At 44.6% G+C, this 12,113-nt stretch overlaps 1 protein-coding gene across 5 annotated transcripts in view; it reads right to left on the bottom strand.

Moving 5' to 3' along the window:
- Positions 1 to 11,874, bottom strand: part of TAOK3 (TAO kinase 3) — a 77,052-nt gene extending 65,178 nt beyond the window's left edge. For 3 of the 5 annotated variants that reach the window (XM_064392145.1, XM_064392151.1, XM_064392146.1), the window contains exons 1-2: positions 11,725 to 11,874; positions 10,980 to 11,042 (exon numbers count right to left, since the gene is read on the bottom strand). The gene's annotated coding sequence lies outside the window, so the exon portion shown is untranslated. Of the gene's footprint in view, positions 1 to 463; positions 479 to 10,979; positions 11,043 to 11,724 lie in introns of those variants that run through there. The other 2 variants (XM_064392147.1, XM_064392149.1) reach the window with 2 other exon arrangements.
- Between the last annotated feature and the right edge of the window lie 239 nt (positions 11,875 to 12,113).

The raw sequence follows: 12,113 nt of genomic DNA, 5'->3' as shown, positions 1-12,113 counted from the left end.
GAAAACACTGATGGAAACTGAGGCTATCTCTGCCTCTCCCTCCAACCCAGGAAAAAGTCATTATTGCTGCATGTTTTTACAAGGAAAGAACAAAGCCAGATCAACTTTTTTGCCTTTTTTTTTTCTTTAATTAAGCTGGAGAAACAGAGGCTGATCTACAAAGCCTCATCTCCCCTGCAGTCCCTACTATGACTCTGTTCTTACCCATGGATGCACAAGTGCAAAAACCAAGAGAGGACAAGAGACATTTGGGAAATGCATCACACCCAGTGCTGCAGCTCTGGAGGTTTAAAAAAATAACTTAAAACCTTTCATGAATAAAATTTGGTTTAGTACATTTTGGTATGAAAAAAACCTCTTTAAAGCAGTAACTGAGAGCTTAATTTACCAAACATAAATTAACAAGAAAAAAACAAAATTCACATTCTGAAGCTAAAAATACCCAGCCAGCTGCAATTCCCACCTTATGCAGGCAGAAGTGCTTTGCAGTCCCCCTCCCCAAGCAGACACACGCTCACTTCCTTCTTCATTGCAACATCAGAGGCTCAACCCGATGTTAACAAGCCACAAAGTCCTGCCCAGAACTTCAAGTCACGCCCCAGTAATTACATAAAATAAGCTCTAAGTACAAGTGGTTAAAAAAAAAGTCAATTTACTCAGCTTCAGTTTTGCTTTTAATTCCAAAATATTTTGACTTTTCATAAAACAGAAAAGCAATTTGCATTGGAGGCTTGCTCCCTCCACCCAGATGTCTCATTAACTCTTTTTTTTTTTCCAATCTCATTGTAGAATATCAGCACATTCATTTATTTCAATACAATGCCAATACAGGGATCAAACGCCTGAACATGCAGCCTTTTAAGGAGGACATTTTAAGGTGTGTTTGATCCTTACTTTTTGTACATAGAACACAAAGAATGGTAGCAATAGTGGGGGAAAGAGAGGAAAAAAAGAGATGTAGGATAATGTAAAACTAAAACTCATTTGGGCAGATGTCCCACTCAAAGCTGGTCCGAGACATCAGAGTAACCTACAACAGCAGCAAAGATCCTCCAAAATCTTTGCAAGCTCCCAATAAAAAGGCAAAGTGTTCTCCCCCGACCTGACCTAAAAAAAAAAAAAAGGCAGCACACAAATTCCTGAACAAGAAAACCCCTGTACACCACATTCAGATTTTCCCCTGAGAAGACAGAACACATCACGTGACAGTTCACGGAATCAAAATTTTAACAAAAATAATTTTTGTTCTGACACCGAAAGACCAAGAAACCCCCCCAGAGCCCAGGAGAAGGCTCCAGCCCTGGAGCTGACCTCATCCTGCTCCAGAGGGAACAATACCTGCTGGGCACAGCAGCCTGGGCAGGGTGGGGACATCCCCAAACAGGAACCAAAACCTTCCCCACTGCACACACACACACACACACACACACACACACAGAGCTCCCTGGCCACCTCCTACCACCAGCCTTGCTCTTTGTTGTTAAATCCCTGCTGTTTAAAAACCATCCTGCCCCAGCAGCAGAGCCCAGCACAGCCATCCCATCACTCATGACGACAAGGAGCTGTGCCAGGTTTCTCCAGTCCCTGCTCAGTCTGCCCCACATCCCCTGGCACGAAGAGCAGAGCAAACCCTGTGGCTCTGGGACAGCAGTTCCTCCTGCCAGGGGAGTGGGAACTCTTCACCTCCACAACCCCATCTTTGGCACAACTTCCAAGCTGCTGGAATACAGGGGGTTTCATCCTGCCCCTCAGCCTTTCAGCTCTGCTGTGCCACAGTTCCTAATTTATGAATGATGACACCAATCTCTCTTTGTTCAGAGACAGAGATGATAAATGTGAAAGTTTTCTGACTTCCTCTCTCCACGCCCTCGAGGCTCTCACCCACAGCTTCACTGACAGCAGCTGCAAACGCTCTCTGCATGGGGAGGCCCTGCACCAGCAGCCAAATGCTCTTTAAACTCAGAGGTTTTATTCTTCAAACACCCACCACAAATTCCTGGATGGCTTTGGAAGCCAGGTGGGCTTAGCAGTGCTTAGAAAGGCTTCTCTTGTGCTGCACTGTTTACCCAAAATAATGATTTTCCTGAAGAAAAAACAAACAAACCCGCCGCATTTGTATTAATGAAACAGTCTATTTGTAAACAATGAATATAAATTGGTGCTTTCTTTTCTACCTTTAGGATCTTGGTTATATAGTAAAATTCTCACACTTAAACCATAAATTTGATTTAATATTATGAAGTAGCTTTTCACCTTCACTTTCCACCTTCCTGTCAAATGAGGCTACAGCCTAACATTTTAAAAAGCCATTGTACACCTTAAATATGAAATACAGGTATTCCCAAACATGAAGTTGTATCATCATCTAGTCAATATTGTCAGTGCCTCAATACAAACATCCTGCTTGGGATCTTCCCCCACTTTTAAAGGCAGAGATACTTGTCCCTGTAAACTATAAAACACTGAGCAATGAACATACAGCAAATTGTGTCAGCCTTTCAGAAAAGCCTTTCCTCAGTTAAATCTGAATACAAAACCTTAAAAAAAAGCAGGTGCAAGTAATATAAAGCATCAAAATTCGGATTCCTAAAAAAAAGTACTTCAAATAAATAAAACCCAGTGAAAGGAGGGAGTGCTAACAATGATTTGAGTCTTCCCCAGGACAACCCAAAAAATGCTGGAGCCAACCCATGCCCAAGAAACAGAAAGTGAAACTCATTAATTTACTCATTAACTGAAATCCAACAGTGGCATTGCAGGGGTTTTGTTTGGTTTATTTTAATTTTTTTTTTAGAAAAATATTCACAGAGTAATTCAGCAGAAGTTTGTAGCATCCATCCTCATCCTCTGCCTGCTCCTACCTCCAGATGTCTGGCTTTGCCAGCCCTGGTTATTTCACAGCAGGACCAGTTTGCTGATCTGAACCACCCCTGGTAGCACAAAGGTTTGTGCCAACCCAGCTCAGTGGGAGAAAGGAGAGGTGGAATAACAGCTGGTTTTGATTCAGCACTAAAACCAGCTCAAAATTAATATTAATTTGCAGACTCGTTATTTTAAATTCACAATTTAAATTCACCACCACCAATCCATTTCCTGCTCCCAGCCCCTGATCCCTACCCCCTCCAGCCCTGTGTTTCAATAGGAATCCAAGTTTCTATTTTTCTTTCACTCAATACATTTCCAATCTGCCAAGACACAGAAAACAACTTTTGTATATAATAATGAAGAGATGAAACTGCAAAGATAAATAAAACTGTCTGGATTAGGACCTCCAGCTGTCAAGGCTGCATCTTGACTTTCAAGCGAGTGTGAATTTTAAGGAAGTTATTAAAGTTTAATAAGCTACTATTGCTAATGACTGCTTGGTTTAGGAAATAAACACCGGTATCTAGCTTTCCCAAAAATGTGGATTTTGCCTTTCCTTGCTTACTTATGTTATTATAATGGTGGCCAGAAGGGAAGAAATACCTTCTAAATATGCTATCAAATTAATTTTAAAATCCCCAATGTCAGCATTCACACAAAAGCTTCACAGATTTTCCAAAGCTTTCAGATGACCAGATTGAAGAGATTTTTAATAGCTGGTTTACACGTTTTAATACTAACATTTCTGTTGCCTAATACATTTTTAAAGGTGTTTTTTTTCAATTTTGTTCTATTTACAAAGCAAATTCCGAGTTAGGCAGCCACATAGGAAAAACTCAGCTGATTTTACAGCATTTCATTTGCCATGAAGGTGCTGTGGGCTCACTAGTGGCACAATAAGTCACCATCAGCATGCTGAAGTGCCCAAACCACTGAGGCTATGGCATGAGCTGCATGCAAAGCCAGCTGTGAAATGGCACCGAGGAGCTCAGGCAGGCTCCAAGATCCCTGCAGATGCTCCAGCTCTGCTCCAGACTCTGCAGCAGCCTGGATCTGCCAGGGTAATTGCAGCTGAAGCCAGGACAGCCCCTATCAGAGCTTCAACTATTAAGGCTCCTTAATGAATGGTCTAACAATAAGCCAGGCTTAACCAGTTCTCTCATTGCAGGACCTTAACCATAATAAACCCCTTGAACATTCCTACAGCGTTTTCCAAAGATCCTACAGCATGAGCCTACTAACTGTGCTCTCACAGCCTGGCAGGCAGGTATTACTCAGCCTTTTTTTTTTTTCTCATTTAAGTACAGATAAAAAGTGAGGCAGAAAGCTGGCAAACAACTTCCCTGTGGATACACAGCTGACTAGTGGCATACAGAATCCAGATCTTCAGGATTCCAGCCCTGTCATCAGCCAAAAGGCCATCATTAGGAGGAAAGAAATTAGTCTGGTCTTATAAATAGCATTTGAATATAAGCCTTGCTAAAATATTTGCAAGGAGTTGACCTTAAACAGCAGCAGAGCTGCACTGGTAGCCTGGGGCTCCAAGCACCAGCTTGCACAGCACTGGGACTGGGATCCCATCCCTCTGCCTCCCTGGATATCTCCAGAGCCTGCATCCAGCAGATCAGACCACAGTCCCTCTTGACCACCTCTGGTTTGGGCTCAGCATATCAAAAAATTTAAGAGTGCTCTAAAAATATAAACAGCTTTGCTTTAAAATACTCAGGTAGGCAGGAAAAACAAATTTACAGCAAGCCTGAGTCAGCAGCTTTCTCCTTCTTTAAGGCACCAAGTCAGACTGGCAGAAATCTCCCTGTAATACAAGAACTGGAGACCTGCAATGTAGAAAAGGTGCCCAACACACCTAAAATCTGGAGCACTTGTACAAGTTAATCATTCAAGCTGCTCAGACTGTATTATCACACATTTACGTGTCATTTCTGCAGGTCTTGAATGCCTAGGTGAGATATATTTTGATTTATGGTATTTCCATATGGCACTACAAAAAGCAGGTCTTTTTCTGCACTACAGCTTCAATACCTGCAGCAGGTCTAACTCCTGGGCTACAATTCCTGCAGCAAAATACTAAGCCAAATACTGATTTTTGCCACACAAACTCTTATGTCTCGTTCTGTAAGTCTAACTGCATTTGAAGTAATGTATTTCCTAGTAAGGCAACCCTATGATTCCAATGGAAAACTACAAAAGCAGAGTTAAAGCAAACAGAAGAAAAATAAGACTTTGTGTAGCAAAAAAAGTAATTCCTGTAGTTACTCATTTATTCTGGTTTTAGGTACCTGTGCTGCTCCCTCCCACCCATGTGGGCCATGCCCAAGAGCAGAACACACAACCTCTAAACCACAGCAGGAGCAAGGGAAGAGCTGGAAATGGAAAACTTGTTATCCTCTGTGGGGATCCCCCACAGAGGAAAGACAGCACATATAAAAACACAGAAGGAGTTTTGAGAAAAAGCCGGCTGAGTGGAACAACAAGTTGGAAGGTTTTTTAATTTCTGTTCCTCACTTTAGCAGCTAACTGTTGTTACAGGCAGGAGAGCCATAAAATCCTATTTTTGGCTGTCTGCCTCCCAAATGACAGAAAACTCCTGACTCTGAGAACATGAATGTCTCACACTGGAACTGAAGGCTTGTGTCTCTTAATGAAAAAGCAGCGGAGAGAAAATTCCCCGTGTCCTGCCCAGGAAGACCAAACTCCCTGGATTATTATGCATTAAAGCACCACTGGACTGTGGCACAGCAGATGAGACCTGACTCTCAGCAGAGCCTGTTTCCATCCCAGCTCACATTTAGGGCTCAATTATCTTATCTGCTCTGCCACTCGCATACTTTCCAGATAAGAAATGTTTTTCCCCCTCTTTTCAAAAGCTAAAACTGACACCACTGCCACTGTTGAGATTAGAAATGCCAGAAATTAAAATTCATTTGAGCTAATGCTTTAAAAATATATTTAATGTGCAGGCTAAGGCTGGGAAGTAGAGTTAATTGAGATGCTGTGTGAGTTTTAAGAGCAGTAGGATGTTCCACGAGGGGAGTGGAAGTGTGGTCCCCACTTCAGTTTCCTCACGGGGTTTAGGTCAACCATCAGTTCATCTCCAGTTGAGAAACTGCTCAAGAGCTGGGAGGGAAGGAGGGAGGGAGAAAAAGCCTGTTTTCCTCTTCCAATGTATGACTAAGGATGAGGCAAGCAAAGGGAGGATCTAAAATCCTGAAGGCGATGGTTAACAAGAGGTCATTAGTTAATTCCCTCAAGGGTAGATACAACTTCCTTTTATTAAATAACAGCAGTTTTTAATGATGTCAAATATCTGTTGCCATTCTAAAGCACACAGCATACTCAAACTTTACCTGAACCAGGCAGAATAAGCAGAGACACACAAGGAACTCTGAACTGAGAGGCAGATTGTCACTAACCAAGTAAGGAGGAAAAAAGGCTCATCTGACTTTTATCCCAAAAACATACAATATATATTCTTCTTAATTATGTATTTTTGGCCTAACAAAAGTAAATTTAGCATAAAGTCTGTTTTTATCAGTACTTTAAGATGTACAAATAAATCGAGTAGTTAGAAAAAAAGAAACACAAGCACCATTCTAACGTTCAAATGAAGTTTCTTCCTTAAATAATTTCTGAAAAAGCTTAATCAATGAAGATTTGTCACCAGCCATTAATTACCTGTATGATCACAGCACCTGGGAGCTTCAGTTACCCTGCAGCAAGACTCTACAGAGCCAGAGCAGAAGCGATGTCTGCTCTGGAGAGATTACAATCATCCAAAGATGAATAGTTAAGAAAAACAGGAGAGCACAAGGAAATAGGTAACTGGAATTTATGTTCTCTGTAGCTGCACTTTAGTCCACTTTCCCGTGTGCACTGCAAGGACCAAGGTGTGTGTTTGTTTCCTCTCCATGCCTCAGTAAAAAAAAAAATAAAAAAAATCCAACCCTCCAGAAGTCACATAAAGACAAAAAATCCCCAAACAAAACACAGAAAGAAAGTGTTCTGGATAGTAAGACTGAAAGAAAAATATTTACACATTTTAATACCTCTGCTTCCCATCTGAGAAAGGATTTTTTTTTTCAGTTTTTTAAGCTGTCGTCCCACAGAGCAAGACTGTACCATAGCAAAAGGGCAGACACCCAACTTTTGGAAGCATTCTGTTGCCATTTAAAGGAATCCTTTGAAATTATCACACAACACAGTAGTGCATCCAACACAAACCAACAGCCAGAGCTGTTTACAAGCTTTCTGCTCAGTGTTAGACTGAAAACCCCAACCCTTTTTGCTGTGTAATAAATCAGTGCTCCACATTTAACAATTTTCAGTGGTACCATATGCTACGTAGTCCCATATGTTCCATTACAAGGGAGAAAAACATCATCTCAACATGAATCATCACTGACTGTGTTCCTGTAAATCTGGCTTAAACACTCACAACGTTCAAGGGCAACACTAAATAAATCTGCTCAATATTATGCCAGATTCTGTGCAACAGAATCACAGCTCACACATAAAAATTAGGAGAAAATGAGGTTTAATGTAGGAAGCGAGCACAGTCTGCATCTCTCTAAAAACAGACTCACCACAACGTTTGACATTCATCAGTTCCAATCTAATAATGACATCCTGCTCACAAAATGTTGATGGTATCTGGTAGTCCCAACATCTTTCATCTTAAACTGCTTGATATGTGTGGAAATACATACACTGCATACAAGATCTGCTCCTCCCCGTGCCAGGTTCTGCTCCACAGGATCCTGGGGTACTCCCCAGGAAGGATTTTCTGTACAAAAGTAACAAATCCAAACCAAACCCATGTGTGTTTTCAACTCCAGGGGAATGCAGCTGGAAGTTTATCCAGGATTTTGGGTTAACATCTCCACTCTCAGAGTGACAATTTAATAAAAATAGTTTTTTGTCTCTCTTCTCAAAGACAGCATCACCTACAGCACAAAACCTGCTCAAAAATCAAACTCATGGAACACCAAGGTCATCATTTGCCCTTCTTTTGAGCAATTTCTTGGGCTCTCAGGTAAGCCATCATCATAATTAACAGGGACAGCAGGAAGAGGCACAAATGGAGACCAAACTGGGAGAATGTCCCTATTTGAAAGCCTTTAGCAGCAAGGAAGGACACGAGTGACCACAGGAGGGACACGAGTGACCACAGGCTCCCTCAGAATGACTGCTGTCATTAAATTCTACATCAACCAGAGTCCAGTTTGACCTAATATTCAGGGTGGGGGAAAAAAGTAATTACATCAACATCAAGCTATTACCTGTCCAAGGGCATAAGTGCCTAGTTCATTAGCAACTCAGACAAACTTGTTTTGTAAGCTCTCTATATTAAATTTGAAATTTCCCTGCCCTTACAAATTAAACTAACAATTTGTGACACAAACATGAGTATATGAACAAGAAATCTTCCAACGTGCTCAAATTTAATGTGTACTTTGCCATCCTGAATAAGAACTTATTAGCCAACCTAGTTTTAGTATTTAATTCATTTAAATAAATTGAAAAATAATTTTTAAATTAATACTAGCAGTATTCCAGATTTCTTGAATATTAGAGCAAAACCTACTGGTCTTTAAAAATATATATTTTTCATATTTCCAATGGGATTTTAGAAGTTAATTCCCATGGTTTAGTTGTACAGAATAAGGGCAATATGTCATGTTAGGAACATTGCTCCTTAATGCTGAAGTGGGGCTTTATAACAATTGAGAATCTGCCACAATACCATTAATAACTCGGATATCCAACATCCTTCATAGCTTAAGAGATGGATGACCACGCCCAATTAACTTACTTTAATTTCTATTTCAACTTTCCTCCTTAATGAGGAGCTGAGGCTCTCACAGATGAGAGTTCCTGGCACACAGTGCCAGTGATGACTTTTAAGTGATGCCCACTACACGATCACAATGAAATTCACAACCTGTGCTGCACATGTAAAAATCAGAAGGGAGATTTTCTTCTTTTTACCCAGAGGGAACCCTAAATTTACTAGATCAATACATTCTAAAACACACTTCACTCAGAAAATTAGAACAAAGCTGCCAGAGTGATTTCAGGGAGTGACAAAAAGACTGTCAGGGAAACTCACTGAGCTGCCCCTGGAAGAAGTGATGACCAAGCAGGCACCAGGCAATTGCATCATGTTTATTACACAGCCAAGGGCAAGCAGATCCTTCTGGTTTAATCAATGGCCTCCAAATGAGGAAGTAGTTTGAAAATAGTAAGCATAAAACAAAATACTCTTTTGGGTTCACTTTTTGAATTTTTCCCTGATGTATGAAAGCATGTCCATTAATAAAGCTGAGCACATGCTGAAACAGAACTTTACAGAAATCTACTTTTTAAACACCTTTGATGCCAAAACTGCACTTTTATTCAAACTCAGTTGGGTGCAAATGCTGTGACTGAACTGTAGAGGGGTTCTGTTAAAAGACTCTGAGCTCTGTCTTAAAAAATGCATTTCCTATTTAAAACCATTAACCTTAGACACCTTTTTTTGGTGCAAAAGCAACAAATAAAATGTAATATGTTCCACAAACAGCTCTTTCCCTGGAATTTCTCATAACCTGGATGCTGAAGCATCCCACGAGGCTGCAGAACACTATGGAACAAAAACTTGTAAGAGGAGAACACAACGAGTCTGTGTTCCTGGTCCAAACTCACTGACCACTGCCCTGCCCCTGCTCCTCCCCAGCAGCCCAGCAACTCCAGCCTTGCTCCATTCAAACTGGGTTTTTCCTTTAAAAGACAACAGCAGGTTACTCAGAAGGAAGAGAGCTCATTCCTGCTAAAAGTTTCCCCCATCCAGCATTATGGAAAACAATTCTAACAGTAAAACCCTGTTGATGCAAGAGCCACATTTAGAATGCACACAAGTAGAAATACCTCATCTTCAAAAGCTTTGACTTGCTAAGATCCCTTTTAACTGATAACGATGCAACAATGTAATAGGGAAGTGCTCAGAGAGAATCACTGTAAGTAATACACACACACAAAAAAGAATTAGTTTGCAATCTGAAAGCTCTCATACAGAAAAGGGTGGATGGAAACAACCCAGCTCAAGGTTTCCTCAAATCAGATGCCAGAGGAAGTTATATGATGAGTTGGACAGCAAATAAGAAATCTGGATTTGATAAATGAGACATTTATGTAGATAGGAACAGTTTGCAGCCTCACTGTGGGTGCATGAAAGAATTGTCAGATATCTTATGAAGCTCAGTGTTAAAAGAGATTGCAGACAGGTATTTACATTTAAAACATGCCCTATATTGTTATATTAGCCCCTGAGAACACAAAAATAGCTACCTACCAGAAATAACCCAATTTTTAGCTCATAGAGAGAACAAGCATGGTGTATTCTCTCTCTCCACAAACAGTCCATCAACACAGAAACACCAACACGTGTCCTCTCACAGACCTGGTATGGGATACATCAAAGTGATGACCACTGGCAAAACAAGCTGCATCACTGCCAGCACTGCAGCATTCTAAACATTTGCTAAAAGATGTCAGCAGGCCTTGGGGAACAGACTGGAGCCCACTTATTCTCAAACAACATAAGCACCACAAACCTCAGCCAGCACTGCTTGAAATCCCCCTGTGTTCTGTGGAACTGCATCCACGTGGATTCAGAGCCCTGACTGCTTCCACCTTCTTATGGGGATCACTATGCACAAAGGTGGGCAGGGAGATTCCAAATCCTCCTGGCACAACTGAACCAGCACCGCCTGCTTTGCTGTTTCTAAACAAACACGGAGCTGCTGCTGGACTGTGTGTGAGCCCAGCATTCCACAGAGCTCCCAGAGCAGTGTGCCACGGGCTTCTCCCCCACCCTGGGGAGAACAGCCCAGCTGGGGACAGCAAACCCAGCTCAGAGCTGCTCACTTCTGCCCAGGCTCAGGAAGTGACCAGGGAAAACCAGGAATCTACCAGGGCTACTCAGTGGCCACTGAAGTTTAGAACTGCCATAGTTGTAGCATTAGGGAATTCATTCCGCTCACGTTCCTGGGGAAGGGGGGTGAGGAGACACGAGGAGATGTGTTTATAAAACAAAATTCTGAAGGCTTAGTACTTGCCTCGTGTCCTCCTTCCTTCTCCTTCCCACGCAAGCACGAGTGCTGCTCGATGGCATCCAGCACCTACAGCAAACCATTTCTCTGTGTCATTAACAGGACAGAGACATCTGCTCGCACCAGACCGACGTCAGCGCTCGCAACTCCGCTCAGAGCCGACAGGAACGCAGCTCCCTCCTGGCCGGGGTTCTGCGGCTCGCACTCGGCTCCGAGGGCTCAGGGTAACCCCAGCGGAGCGGCGCCGCTCTCCCGAGCCGAGCCCGGCTCCAGGGGAAGGCAGCCGCCCGCTCCCTCCGCTCCTCCCGGGCGTTCCCGTCCGCTCGGGCTGCCGCGCCGGAGCTCCGACTTCCAGAGAGCTCCCGGGGACAGCTCCCGGCGCACGGGCAGGCACGGGGAGCGGGAGCGGGGCAGGGAGGAGCGGCTGCTCCCGGTGCCCCGGCACGAGGTGGGGGCAGCTGCCCCGGCCGGGCTCCCTCAGAGCCCGCAGCCCGCCGGAGCTCCCGGCCCCGAGCAGCCCCGCCTGGGACAGCCCGGGACAGCCGAGCCCCGCACAGTGCCTTCCGCAGCCGCAAACGCCGACAAGTGCCTTTACAAGCGCCGAACGCCGATAAACGCCTTCCCCAGCCCCGAACGCGGATAAGTGCTACCCCAGCCCCGAGCGCGCTGCAGCCCCAGCGCTGCCCCCTGCCCTCCGCGCCCCGCCGGGACCCGCCTGTCAGCGCCGCCGCTCCCTCTGCCCGTGCCTCACCTGGTGCCGGCCGGCGGCAGCGGGCCACCTCCGCGGGGCCCGGGCGGGGAGGAACGCGGAGCAGGAGGAGCAGCAGGAGGAGGAGAGCGGGACGGAGCGTGTCCGCCGGGCCGTGCCCGTCACCGCCGCTTCCTGCCCGGCCCCGCTCGGCGCTCGGCTACTCCGCCTGGCAGCTCGGCCGGGCCGCCGAGCGGCGCCGCCTGGCCGAGCGCAGCGGCATCGGCGCGCGGCTGAGGCGCCTGCGCGGGGCCGGAGGGAGCGGTGTGAGGGCGGCAATGGCGGCCGCGCCCCGCGGCGCGGGGCTCAGGGGTGCTGAGGGCTGTTAGGGCCCACGGTGGTCTCAGGTGTGCGCGGGGTTGGCCCGCAGCAGGTTCGGGTGTGTGTGTGTG

This window comes from Passer domesticus, chromosome 17 (genome assembly GCF_036417665.1).
Source record: "Passer domesticus isolate bPasDom1 chromosome 17, bPasDom1.hap1, whole genome shotgun sequence".
Classification (NCBI taxonomy): domain Eukaryota; kingdom Metazoa; phylum Chordata; class Aves; order Passeriformes; family Passeridae; genus Passer; species Passer domesticus.
Note: the sequence above shows the minus strand (reverse complement) of the source record. Positions and strands in the feature narration are given on the sequence as shown.